The sequence below is a fragment of the Chenopodium album genome, chromosome 3 (genome assembly GCF_948465745.1).
Source record: "Chenopodium album chromosome 3, dcCheAlbu1.1, whole genome shotgun sequence".
Classification (NCBI taxonomy): Eukaryota; Viridiplantae; Streptophyta; class Magnoliopsida; order Caryophyllales; family Amaranthaceae; genus Chenopodium; species Chenopodium album.
This window is the reverse complement of record NC_137836.1, coordinates 18,702,953-18,715,148: the sequence shown is the minus strand read 5'-3', so window position 1 is coordinate 18,715,148 and position 12,196 is coordinate 18,702,953.

The window sequence follows — 12,196 nt, the reverse complement described above, 5'->3', positions numbered from 1 at the left end:
GGATCTAAAACATTTTTCCTTAGTGCTTTTAACACCAAGTCTCCTACTTTGATATTTCTTATCTTGACCTTCTTATTAAAATGCCTAGCCATACGAGTTTGGTAACACTGAGTATGATGTAGAGCTTCTAGTCGTTTCTCATCGAGTAGAATTAATTCCTCATATCTTGCCCAAGTCCATTCAATTTCATCAAGTTTACTCTCCAACGCAATGCGTAGAGATGGTATTTCTAGTTCGACAGGTTGTACGACATCCATTCCATATACCAAGGAAAATGGCGTATTTCCTGTTGATGTACGGATTGACGTGCGGTAACCCCACAATGCGAAGTGAAGTTTGTCAGGCCAATCTTTGTAATTCTCCGTCATTTTTTCGATGATAGTCTTTAAATTTTTATTAGCTGCCTCGACTGCTCCGTTTGCTTGAGGTCTATAAGGGGAAGAATGATGATGTTGAATGCCATATTTTTGTAGCAATTCCTTACATTCGGCTTGAAAGTGAGTTCCATTGTCACTTATCATTTCATGTGGGACTCTGTATCGACAAATAATATTTCTCTCGATAAAGAGTGCTACATGTTTTGCAGTGAGTTTAGCGTATGATTGCGCTTCAACCCACTTTGTGAAGTAATCGATTGCTACTAGGATATATTCGTGGCCTCCCGTTCCCGTGGGAGTGATTTTGCCGATGATGTCAATTCCCCATGTAGAGAATGGCCATGGCGATGTGTAGGTATAGAGCAAAGATGGAGGGACATGTTGTAAATTTGCATAAATTTGGCACTTAGGGCATCTTTTTACATATTGATGGCAATCCCTATTCATATTAGTCCAATAATATCCTTCTCGCATTATCTTTTGGACTAACATTTTGCCATTTATATGAGTGCCACAGATTCCTTCGTGGACTATCCGCATTTCTCTTTGTGCATCTTTCTTTCCTACACATAGGAGAGCTCGACCCTTAGGTACCCTTTTATGTAGCTCGTTGTCTATGAGTACATATTGAGAAGCCAAAAGTCTTAATGCTCGTTTTTCTCTTTTGTCAGCATGAGGAGGGTATTCTCCATTGGTGACATAATTGAGTATGTCCGTATACCACGGTTCTTCTTCTTCTTCTTCTTCTTCTTCTTCTTCTTCTTCGCCTCGAACTACTTCGTCGTCTTCTATGGCTTGGATGTATGCTGGTTTGTGCCTTTTTTCTATAGTTAGAGGCATTTGCTTGGTTTCCGTGGGAATCCTAACCATTGAGGCTAATCTTGACAAGGCATCAGCAAATTGATTTTCTTCTCTAGGTAGATATGTGTATTCTACCTTCTCTAACTGATCGGTAAGAGTTTCTAGATAGGTTTGGTAAGGGGCTAGGCTTTTGCTCCTTACTTTCCACCTTTTAGATATTTGATTGATGATCAAAGAAGAGTCTCCGAATATCCTTAAATTTTTTACTCCCAATGCCAAAGCTGTTTCAAGGCCTACCACGCATGCTTCATATTCAACAGCATTGTTGGTAACGTCGAAATCAAGCTTTATGGAGATTGGAACATGCTCCTCTTTAGGTGATACTAGTAGTACTCCAAAGCCACATCCCTTTTGGTTTGAGGCTCCGTCGAAATACAAGGTCCAAGTATCATCTTCAGTAACCATTAGGTCTTCATCTGGAAATTCATTGTCTTGTATTGGCGTCGAGTCTTCTATTGGAAAATCTGCTAGAAAGTCTGACACCACGGACCCTTTGATAGCTTTTTGTGGCATGAATCTTACATCAAACTGGGCTAGATTGACTATCCATCTTGATATGCGTCCATTGAGCGTAGATTTCTCGAATAGATACTTGAGTGGATCTAATCGGGATACTACGAAGACGGTATGCACCAGCATATAATGTCTTAACTTAGTTGTGGCCCACACCGAGGCGAGGCACAACTTCTCGAGCGGTGTATAGCGTGCTTCGTATTCGAGCATATTTTTGCTTAGGTAGTAAATTGCGTTCTCCTTGCCTTCTACCTCTTGTGCTAGCATAGCTCCCATTGTCTCTTTGGTAACCGTCAAATATAACCTAAGAGGTATTCCGGGAAGTGCTGGTGCTAATACGGGAGGATTCGCGAGATAGGCTTTGATCTTTTCAAAGGCTTTTTGACACTCGTCATCCCATATTACTGGTACATTCTTCTTGAGCTTCTTGAAGATTGGTTCACATATTGTCGTCATTTTTGATATGAACCTACTTATGTATTGCAACCGGCCAATAAATCCTCGAATCTGTTTCTCAGTCTTGGGCGGTGGCATTGACATGATTGCTTTGATCTTGGTTGGGTCTACCTCTATTCCTCTAGAGCTTATGACGTAACCCAAGAGCTTGCCTGAGGTGACTCCAAAAGCACACTTAGATGGATTCAACCTCATATTATATTTCCTTAGCCTTTCGAAAAATTTCCTTAAGGCTACTTGATGGCCTGGACGGTCTTTTGATTTTACAATCATGTCGTCGACATATACTTCGACTTCTTTGTGCATCATGTCATGGAGTAAAGCAGTTGCTGCATGTTGGTAAGTAGCACCCGCGTTTTTCAACCCGAATGGCATTACCGTGTAGCAATAAGTGCCCCATGGCGTTATAAAGGTTGTTTTCTCCATGTCTTCTTCTGCCATGAGAATCTGGTTGTAACCTGCGTATCCATCCATAAACGAAAGAAGTGCGTGATTTGGCGTGTTATCCACCAGAATATCGATGTGTGGCAAAGGGAAGTCGTCTTTTGGACTTGCCTTATTTAGATCTCGATAGTCGACACACATCCTTACCCTTTCGTCTTTCTTCGGAATTGGGACGACGTTGGCGACCCATTCGGGGTATTTGGATACCTTGATAAAACCTGCAGTTATTTGTTTTTGAACTTCTTCTTTTATTTTAAGAGCTACGTCGGGTTTCATTCGACGTAACTTTTATTTTACAGGTTTCATTCCTGGAATTAATGGTATAGTGTGTTGAGCTATTTCTCTATTAATGCCTGGCATATCTTCATATGACCAAGCAAATACATCGATAAATTCTTTAAGTAAGTTAATTAAATCGGTTCTTTCTTGCTTATTCAATGTTAATCCGATTTTAACTTCTCTTTTATGAGTTGAATCATTTGAGATATCAACTGTTTCAGTTTCTTCAATTATCGATGTTTTCTTTTCGAGTGTTTCCATTGCTTTAATATTTCTTTGTCTTTTTCATCGTTATCTAAGCAATGCTCGTCATCTTGGGTTAGAGAAAAACACGAGAGGTAAGGAGAATGAGAAATATTATTATACTCTGAGATCATTACATCAAAGAGTGATATGTCCTCAGGGACTGGATCACTAACTATCCTAGGAGAAGAAATAAGAGGGGGAGGTGTTACTACTAAAGACTTAGAAGACTCTAAAGGTAAAGATTCTGACTCAGACTCAGACTCAGACGACTCTTCAAACATCGGTCCTTGCCCTGTCGTGATGGATATCTTCCTTCCGCTTGGAGTAGTCACCTTGATAGTCTTGCGCCACCCTTGTAGTGATCCTTCAGCTGGAGTAATTAGCTTTGAGGGATCGAAGCTTTCACTTTGTAGGACTGTTTGAATGAGCGAGGAGTTATCCTCTTTATACGTTGGCTCATTCTTTTCTTGCCCGAATAGTAATCCCATGACGTTAAAGTCAAAGCATGGGGTGCTTTCTCCTTGTGGACGGGAGTTGGGATTTCATTAGTGAAGTAGCGATCCAAAAAAATATCGAATCCCGGTTGTCGTATGCTGTTTATAATAAATGGCTCGGGAAATTCATGGCATGGATAATCCTCTCCTTCTTTTATGAACTGACCATTAAGCGTAAGAGGGTACTGATCCATTGGAATTGCTTTCTTTTGAATGCGAGCGTCCCTACGTGCTTTTGACTTTTCCTGGGCTCGCTTGAGATCTTTCCGGGTCGGTTCGAAACCAAGTCCGAAAGTGTCTAACTTAGGGAGGCCAGGTGACTCCAGCGGTTTTGCCATTCCTTTCTTCTTCCCTAGGGTCATCCCAGGAAAGTGTCCTTGTTTCTTCAGCATGGTATTGATAATCATGTTGGAATGGGGGTCATGGCAAAGAGGGGTCCTTTCATCCTCCTGGATTAAGGAGACTTCTTCGTTAAAGCCCCATAAATCTTCATCATCCTTGTCGTGCTCCACATTAATAATTGGATTCTCTATGGATTTAATCCTCATAGGCGAAGCATCGATAGTGATTGGAATTCCCCCAACTATAGATTTTACTTGTTGGTGGAGAGATGAAGGGACGACCTTTAGATCATGAAGGCAAGGGCGTCCCAACAACAAGTTGAACGAAGCTTTAATTTCTACTACTTAGAAAGTAGTAGCATGTTCTATTGCTCCTGCCGTTACATTTAGAGTGATCTTTCCAAGAGCTTGACGACGAGTGTTGTCGTAGGCCCTTATTCCTTGTGTGGACGGAGTTAAATCTTCGTCCCTTATGTCGAGCATCCTCGCAGTTCTAAGTGGACAGACATTGATAGCCGATCCATTGTCTACAAGAGTCATAGGAACATTCATCCTCTTGCAAACTACTGTGAGGTTTAATGCCTTGTAATGTTTGTCACCTTCTGGGGGTAAATCTTTGTCAGAAAAGGTGATCAAATTAATCGGACTAGGAAGGTCACTTGTGAGGAAGTTGGCTAGTCCCTCAGGAGTAGTGTCAGAGTCTATCCCAATTTTGTCTAAGGCATTCATTACAGCCAACCTATGTTCTCGAGATGTTGCCAGAAGTTTCCACACATTCATCTCAACCTTTGTCTTCTTAAACTGCTTAACAATGTCATTGTCCTCAATGATAGGTATGGGAACTTGTTGTGTGGTTGGTATAGGTTGTGTTGAAACGAGAGGTTGCATTCTCCCAGATCTTATGAGGACGTCTATCGATGAATCTTCTTCACCCCAAATGTCATCTGTGGTATATGACACAGAAGGTGTAGGCCCTACTACATCCTTCGGATAGACATCTTCTTCATCACTATCCCAAACTCCATTGATGGTCGCATCCTCTTCTTGTTGAATTTGGACTAGTTTCTTCTCATCAATCATTTTCTGTACCAAATCCTTAAATTTGAAACCGTTTTCAATAGTGTGACCCCCTGATTGATGATACTGACAGTAATATCTATCCGTCCTTTTCAATGATTCGAATGGTCTCGGATCGAGAGGTTTGATCTCGCCACTCTCGGAGAGCATTTCGAACATTTGTGCATATGGGATCCCAATTGGAGTGTAAATTTTATTGCTCTTCTTGGGTTTTTCAGTGACTTGTAAGGGAAAATGCTTTGCCTGATAAGTCGTTCCCACTGGTGTGAATTCTCTTTTAGGTTCATCTTTCGGAAGTGGAAGCTCATCATATTTCTTATGGAGTTCGTTCATAACTTTGAGAGCTAGTTGCGATACCTCCCTCATAGATAGTGTGAGCAATTGTATATCTTCCTTATTTGCCGGTTCTGGAAGGTTATCTTTGACATCGAAAAAGATTTCCTCTTCTTTTTCTTTGACACAGATTTCTTTGACAGGTCTAATGAGAGATGAGGGGTCGACCTCGTTTTCCTCATCGGAGATAGCCAGGGTATGAGCGAGAGGTGCATTGTCAATGCTTGGCTTCTTACTGGCAGGGGGCAACGACAGTTTGTTATTGTCGATTAGGTCTTGGATAGCTTCCTTAAGCTTCCAACAGTTTTCAGTGAGATGGCCCCTACCCTGGTGATACTTGCAGTGTGCATTGGGGTTCCAATTAGCCGACCTTTTCTCAACTGGTGGGTCGCCAAATGGTCCAATAGGAGTTATAAGACATTTTGCATTTAATCGATCAAATGCGGTGTCATAAATCATGCCAATAGGAGTGAAGTTCCTCCTAAATGGTTTCTTCTGTCCTTGATTGTTCATAGCAAGGACTTCTCCTAAATTAAAGGTGCTAACATTGTTTGAGTGGGCGGTTTTGGAAGAAGAAGGATTGTCGTTCTTCTTTCCTTTCCAGCCACTGTTGGAGTTATTGTTGGCAGCTTTTAACTTAGCCAAGTCATCTTCAATATTGATCCCAATGTCATAAACGGCTTTGAAGGTATGGAGGTTATTTTTATATTTGAGATGCTTGGAATATTTTTCTTGGAGATTTTTTATGAATAGTCTCACAGATTCTTTTTCACTTGGCACCTCAATCATCTTAGCTGAGGTTTCTCTCCACTTGTTAAAGAAAGAGGTGAAGCCTTCATTCTCTTTCTGCTTGTTGATTTCAAGTTCCCTATGATCAGTCTCGACTTGAATGTTGCACTTGTACCTATCAACGAAATCGTTTGCTATGGACTTCTAGGTGGAGGTCTTTTCTTTCTCAAGAGAAAAGAACCATTGTTGGCAAACGGTCTCGAGAGATAGTGAGAACAGAGAGGGGAACACTTTCTTATCAATACCCTTGATACTCATTATTGTTTCAAATGCTCTTAAATGAAAGTAAGGGTTGTCAATTGCTCTGAATTTTGGGATGTCGTTGGCGTTGAACTTCTGAGGAAGAAGCTCTTTGTCTACCGAGATCCCTTGTGATGTAAGCTCTTGAAACTTGTAGTCGCTAGACAACTTGCTTAAACTCTCTTGCATGAGGTCCATCTGTTGTTGCTTCACGGGATCATCAATCTTGAGTGCGAGAAGCTTCAGTGTCTCAGTCACGGCAGCCAGTTGGTTCTTAAGATCATTGACTTCTTCTTGTGTTGCCATTATAGTCTTAGCTTTCCTCTTACGAGCTATGGGTTTGTTGAAAAGTTGGACTTGTACGAAGAGGTTGTCTTTGATTAACCGTCCTTCTTTCCTTGACCACGCGCTGTAAATTAAACCATTTTGCGTTTTAATTACTTGACTCGAATCAACTTGACTTTACGGTTTATTTTGAGGAGGAAAAGAGAAAAAGAAGGAAAAGGGGTGCATATTTTGTGGCAAAAATAACGTACATATTTTTAGGGAACTAAGTATAGTTTTTAGGGAACTAAGTATAGTTTTTTTTTTATTTGGAGGATTAATATCCGACTTACCCCCTAAAAAATGACAGAAAAACGCGCACACAAGACTCTCTTAAACATGGTCAAAGTATGTGGATTGGTGTGTGCATTGAGTGTAAGTGACATGCTTGGACTCTTGTGTAAGACCATGGGACTTAGTGCCTAAACTCGATCATTGACTCAAATAAATACTATTGACAGCAAAAAATTAACCGAATTAAATAGAAAAATGATTAATTAGACTCTAGGTTATGACTCGACCAATAATCCGAACTGTCGGCCAAGCGACAGAACTGGCGTCGCACTGTGGAGCTTGGCGCCAGACGACAGAGCTGTCGTCAGGCACTACACTCCATAATGTGGCGCTACAGCTCAGACCTTGGCGCCAACATTGGAGCTTCGATCTGGGACTGTTTTCGGTGTTATTAGTCAATTGGGGTGTGCCTAAAGTCGTACTAGGTCAATTCCGATTAAAATATTAGACTTTATTGACTCAAATTAATTAATTAATTAATTAATTAATTAGGCAAAGTTCTTTAAGCCATTAATTTATTTAGTCTCAAAACAAGTCAAAAAACGGTTAAGAGAAACATAGAATATATATGCACAACAAATAATGCACAATTAGTCAAGTAGGCACAATATGATGCAATGCGTTTGCAACCTAACCATGGCTCTAGTTCTCTAAAGTTCGGGATATGGTTTAGTCAATATAGGGTCCATGGTTAATTGTCCGGATGCACCGTGCGGAAGCCTAATCATGAAGGGTTGGCGCGAGTGGATGGGACATCGCGAGTTTTTAGAAAAAACTCGCTTCCATGGTTTGGTGAATTCAACATCTCGGATGTACCCTTTGTTGCATGAAGCGTTCAATCGGGTAGATGGAGCATGAATTCCCAGAGGGTTATGTCCATATGTAGAACACATATGGGTTTCAGAAAAATGAGAAAAAAATCAATCAGGAAGTAGGATCGAGCAAGCAATACGAAAAACCGGTCGAAATTAGAATGCATATTTCTGGCTCGGTATTGGGTGAAATTGGCGCCAGCAATCAGAGACTGGCCTGATTCCAGGCGCCAAAGCCTGGGGTCAGCGCCAAGCCTATTTCCAACGCGTTTTCGAAAATCAGATAAGTTTGCCGTACTGGAGGATAAAATCATATAAATTCCTCGAAAATGCTATTTGATTTTGATTAAAACTCTGAAAAGTCAAAAGTCAATTTATCAATGCTAATTGAATTAGGAATGAAAAGAACCTTCTAGAAGATTCTTGAAGACTAAAACCATTCCTAATTACATTAGGAATGATAAATCATATTAGGCCCTCCCCTAGATCATTGGGCCGTACATAAAGCTCAAACCGGGCCCAGTTTAGTAAATTGGCCATAACTTCCTCAATATTCATCGGAATTGGGCTTATAATATATCGTTGGAAAGGTCTTTGCAAGCCCCATCCAACTACACTACTATTGGACCCATATCATGGACCAACCAAACTGGATTGACTGTTTTCTTAAAATAAGTTTTCAAAAACAGAGAGAAGAGAAAAGAAATTAAAACTTTCCGCAACACTAGACTTTCCACACTTTCACTTCATTCGATTATGATTCGACGTGAAAGGTACTCATCACTGGGTTTGGTTTTGGGGAGACACAAATGGGTGTCTACAATCCTAAAATTATTATATAGTACTCCGTAGTTGATATTTATTAATTTCGTTTTGCTATTATAATTTTTTTTAAACATAAATATAACTTCAATTTTTTATCTTAAGTTTTTAAATTATTTGATTGATGTTACTGTCTTCTTCGTTAATTAGAACTTGGATTTATTAAATTGAAATAAATTACTTTTATATATCAATTATTATTTCATTCATCAGATATTTACTTTAATATCAAAATTTTAATTTTTAAAATTAGTTTTTAAAGTAATTTAAATCAAAATAACAAAAGATATTTTTCAATTTTTTTTAAAAATGATTTAAATCATAAATTAATATTTGTTGTTTTTTTTTTCCTACGTGGTTATACTCTCAAATTCTATTTGTTAAGTATGCTTAAGTGGTGAATAAATTTTGTAATTCTTAAATAAAATATAAATCTAATTTATCATTGATCGAAATGATACTTTAGCTTGGCACGCCGAACCCATGTGTAGACACCAAATCGTGTCTCAAAAAAACCAAACACAGTGTTGAGTACTTTTTACGTCATTTTGATTATCGAACTAAGTGAATTGTGAAAGAGTCTCGTGATTCCTCTGTTTTTAATAAAAATACTTCTTTATTTTCGAAAATCTTTCTTTTCGTACCTCATTTATTAAAAATGTACAATCCAATTTAATTTGGTCCATGATATGGGTCCAATAATTGTGTAGTTGGATGAGGCTCGAAAAGAACTTTCCAACGATATATTATAAGCCAATTCCGATGAATAATAAGGAAGTTATAACCTTAATATTAAATTGGATCTTAAATGAGTTTTATGGGCATCCCAATGATCAAGTAGAGGGTCCATTAATTATCATTCCTAAAGTCATTAGGAATTACTTTAATTTTCTAGAATAGTCTAGAAGGTTATTTTAATTTCTAAAGAGATTAGAATTAATAATTATATTTTAGTAAAGATTAAAAATTTCAATTGAAATAAAATAAGTGTTTTACAGAAATTTAATATGATTTAAATGACAAAGTACAGACTCTAATTACCAAATCATATTGGAAAAAGGATTCCGTACACCAAAAATCGTCACGCAGCACCATCGCACTGCGACAGGTCCATCGCGTCGCGATAGGCCTCTCACATCGCGAGAGCGCCATCGCGTTGCGATAGTCCTGTCGCACCGCGATGGGAGTAATTTTACTTGGATTGAAATTCGATCTTCTCTGACCAGTTTCGGATGTTTTTCTCTATAAATAGAGTCGTATTTTCCCGTTTTCAATCATCAACAATCATCTATTCTCTCTCTCAAAGCTAGAAGCTTATTCTTTCTCCCTCTTTCTAAGCTTTGCCTTTTCAAAAACAACATTCGTCCATCACGAGACTTAGACACACCTAGACAAGCTCAAAGTTGTCTTCGCCCTAGACATCAAAGGTTGATAATTTCTGAGGGTTTGGTCCCAAATCCCTATTTCAATTATTTAAATTGATCGTTTAATTCAATATTTTTATTGAAGTTACTAATGTAGGAGTTTATAGGTACGAATGCGGAAAGCATGAATCATATTCATATAACACCTAATCCCAAGATCATGCATAACACATAAAGAATTAGAATTAATACCTTTGAACCTCAAGTGTGATTCCTCTACTTGGTCCACAGACACAGATTAAGACCTCCACTAATGCTAGTTAGTTGCAATTGAACCCTTCAATTGACCTTCTATGGAGAAGAACAAGCAACGAACAAATCATGAACCACCACGAGGGGAGGGGATAGGCGTGTGGTACAGCGGGAGAGAGAGAGGTTTTGGATTACTGGTTGCTTGGTGCACAATTAACTGTTAATTGTGTTGTGTCATACAGCCCTAGGCATGGACTTTATTGATAGATCTCATCTCTAAATAAGACTCCATGACAAAGCCCAAATCCTAACTCTAATCTAATTATACTAGCCCAATCCAATTCATGGTAAAATACTTGTTCATGAGGCCCATAAATGGGCCTCTAACTTGCTTAACCCAATACCTTTGTTGTGTGACCTCATAGGATCCATTCTAGTGGGCTTTGGACTATTTGACTAGCCCAAAGATCAATGATCATAGTCTAGCAACAGATAATGACGACCCAAAAGAACGAACTTATATCTCCATAATAGTGATCCTTAATATATCTAGTAATTGCACTTATCGAAGACAAAAATCTTTCAATCTCCCACTTGTCTGAGACAAGTGCACAATATTCAAATTCCTTAAGTCAATGTGTGTCGATTTGATAATATGATTGCATCTCATGTCGTGATCATATTAATCTACAAATCTTTTCTTGAGAAACTGAGTTAGAATTATAAAACAAATAATTACTTTGTAATCCATATGAGTACGGCCATACATTTTCTGAATTCTCCCTCCTCAAGGGGCCAAGACACATTCCTAATTAAATAGGTAGACTCAATCCAATCTTGTGGCAACCAAGGCTCCCACTCAAATCATGAGGTAACCAGGAAACACCCTTTATAATCTCCAGTTACGGGAAGACGTTTGAATGTACATAGTTACATCAATCATTGAATGAAATCAATGTTCCACTCATGTCAAAGGAATCCACTAATATATCCGGAAGCTCTATACTTGAGCTTCAAAGTAGGTCTATAGTTCGATCATGCATCATTCATGCATATCCATGTGATTGATCGAGCTTCACTATGCTCCTATAGCCCAAGAAACAGCGCTATCCAATCAATCTTACATGCTAGTCCATTTAATGAGATCATTTATGTCCACTTTAATGACTCTAGACTAGGAACTGGAATAATGTATGGATTTTGTTCACCTATGGGGTTTCATTCACCAAGTTATTTAAATAAATTAACCTGACTAGCCCATCAATCCATAATTATTTTGGACATTTTATTTAATCTTGAAACCACGATTAAATAAGATTGAAACTTTGTTTCAATTGATAAACATAATTCTGCAATGAATGTATTACACATGTAACTTGTTTTTCTCCAAAAACAAATACAACTTCTAATTACATCATTTGACTCAATCCAGTTTCATTAGCATGTTTCTCATGCTTTGGAAATGGAAGGGGTTTACTAAGTAGAGTTCATGAGACATTCTCATAAACATGAATTTTGCAATTTCTAAATCTTATAATCATTTTCATCTCCATACACTAAGAATTTTCTTTGCCCTTTTGCAAGGAACTCTGAAATTTCTAATTTGTATTCCAACGTTATATTGGATTTCGATTGAAATCTATCATCACTTGTTCTTAAAACGCGTGAATCAAATAGACGAGTATAGTCCATGACATGCATGATGCATCCTTTGCATATTGCATAAGGATCATCACTCAAAACATTAATTTCATAAACCTTTTTCAAAGCATTGAATCATTAAACAATGTGCCATGTTATATGGGATTGAAACTCTTTCAATATAATGTTGAACCTCATAAGAATCTTATCAATATAAGCTTCTTAACCAAATCACCC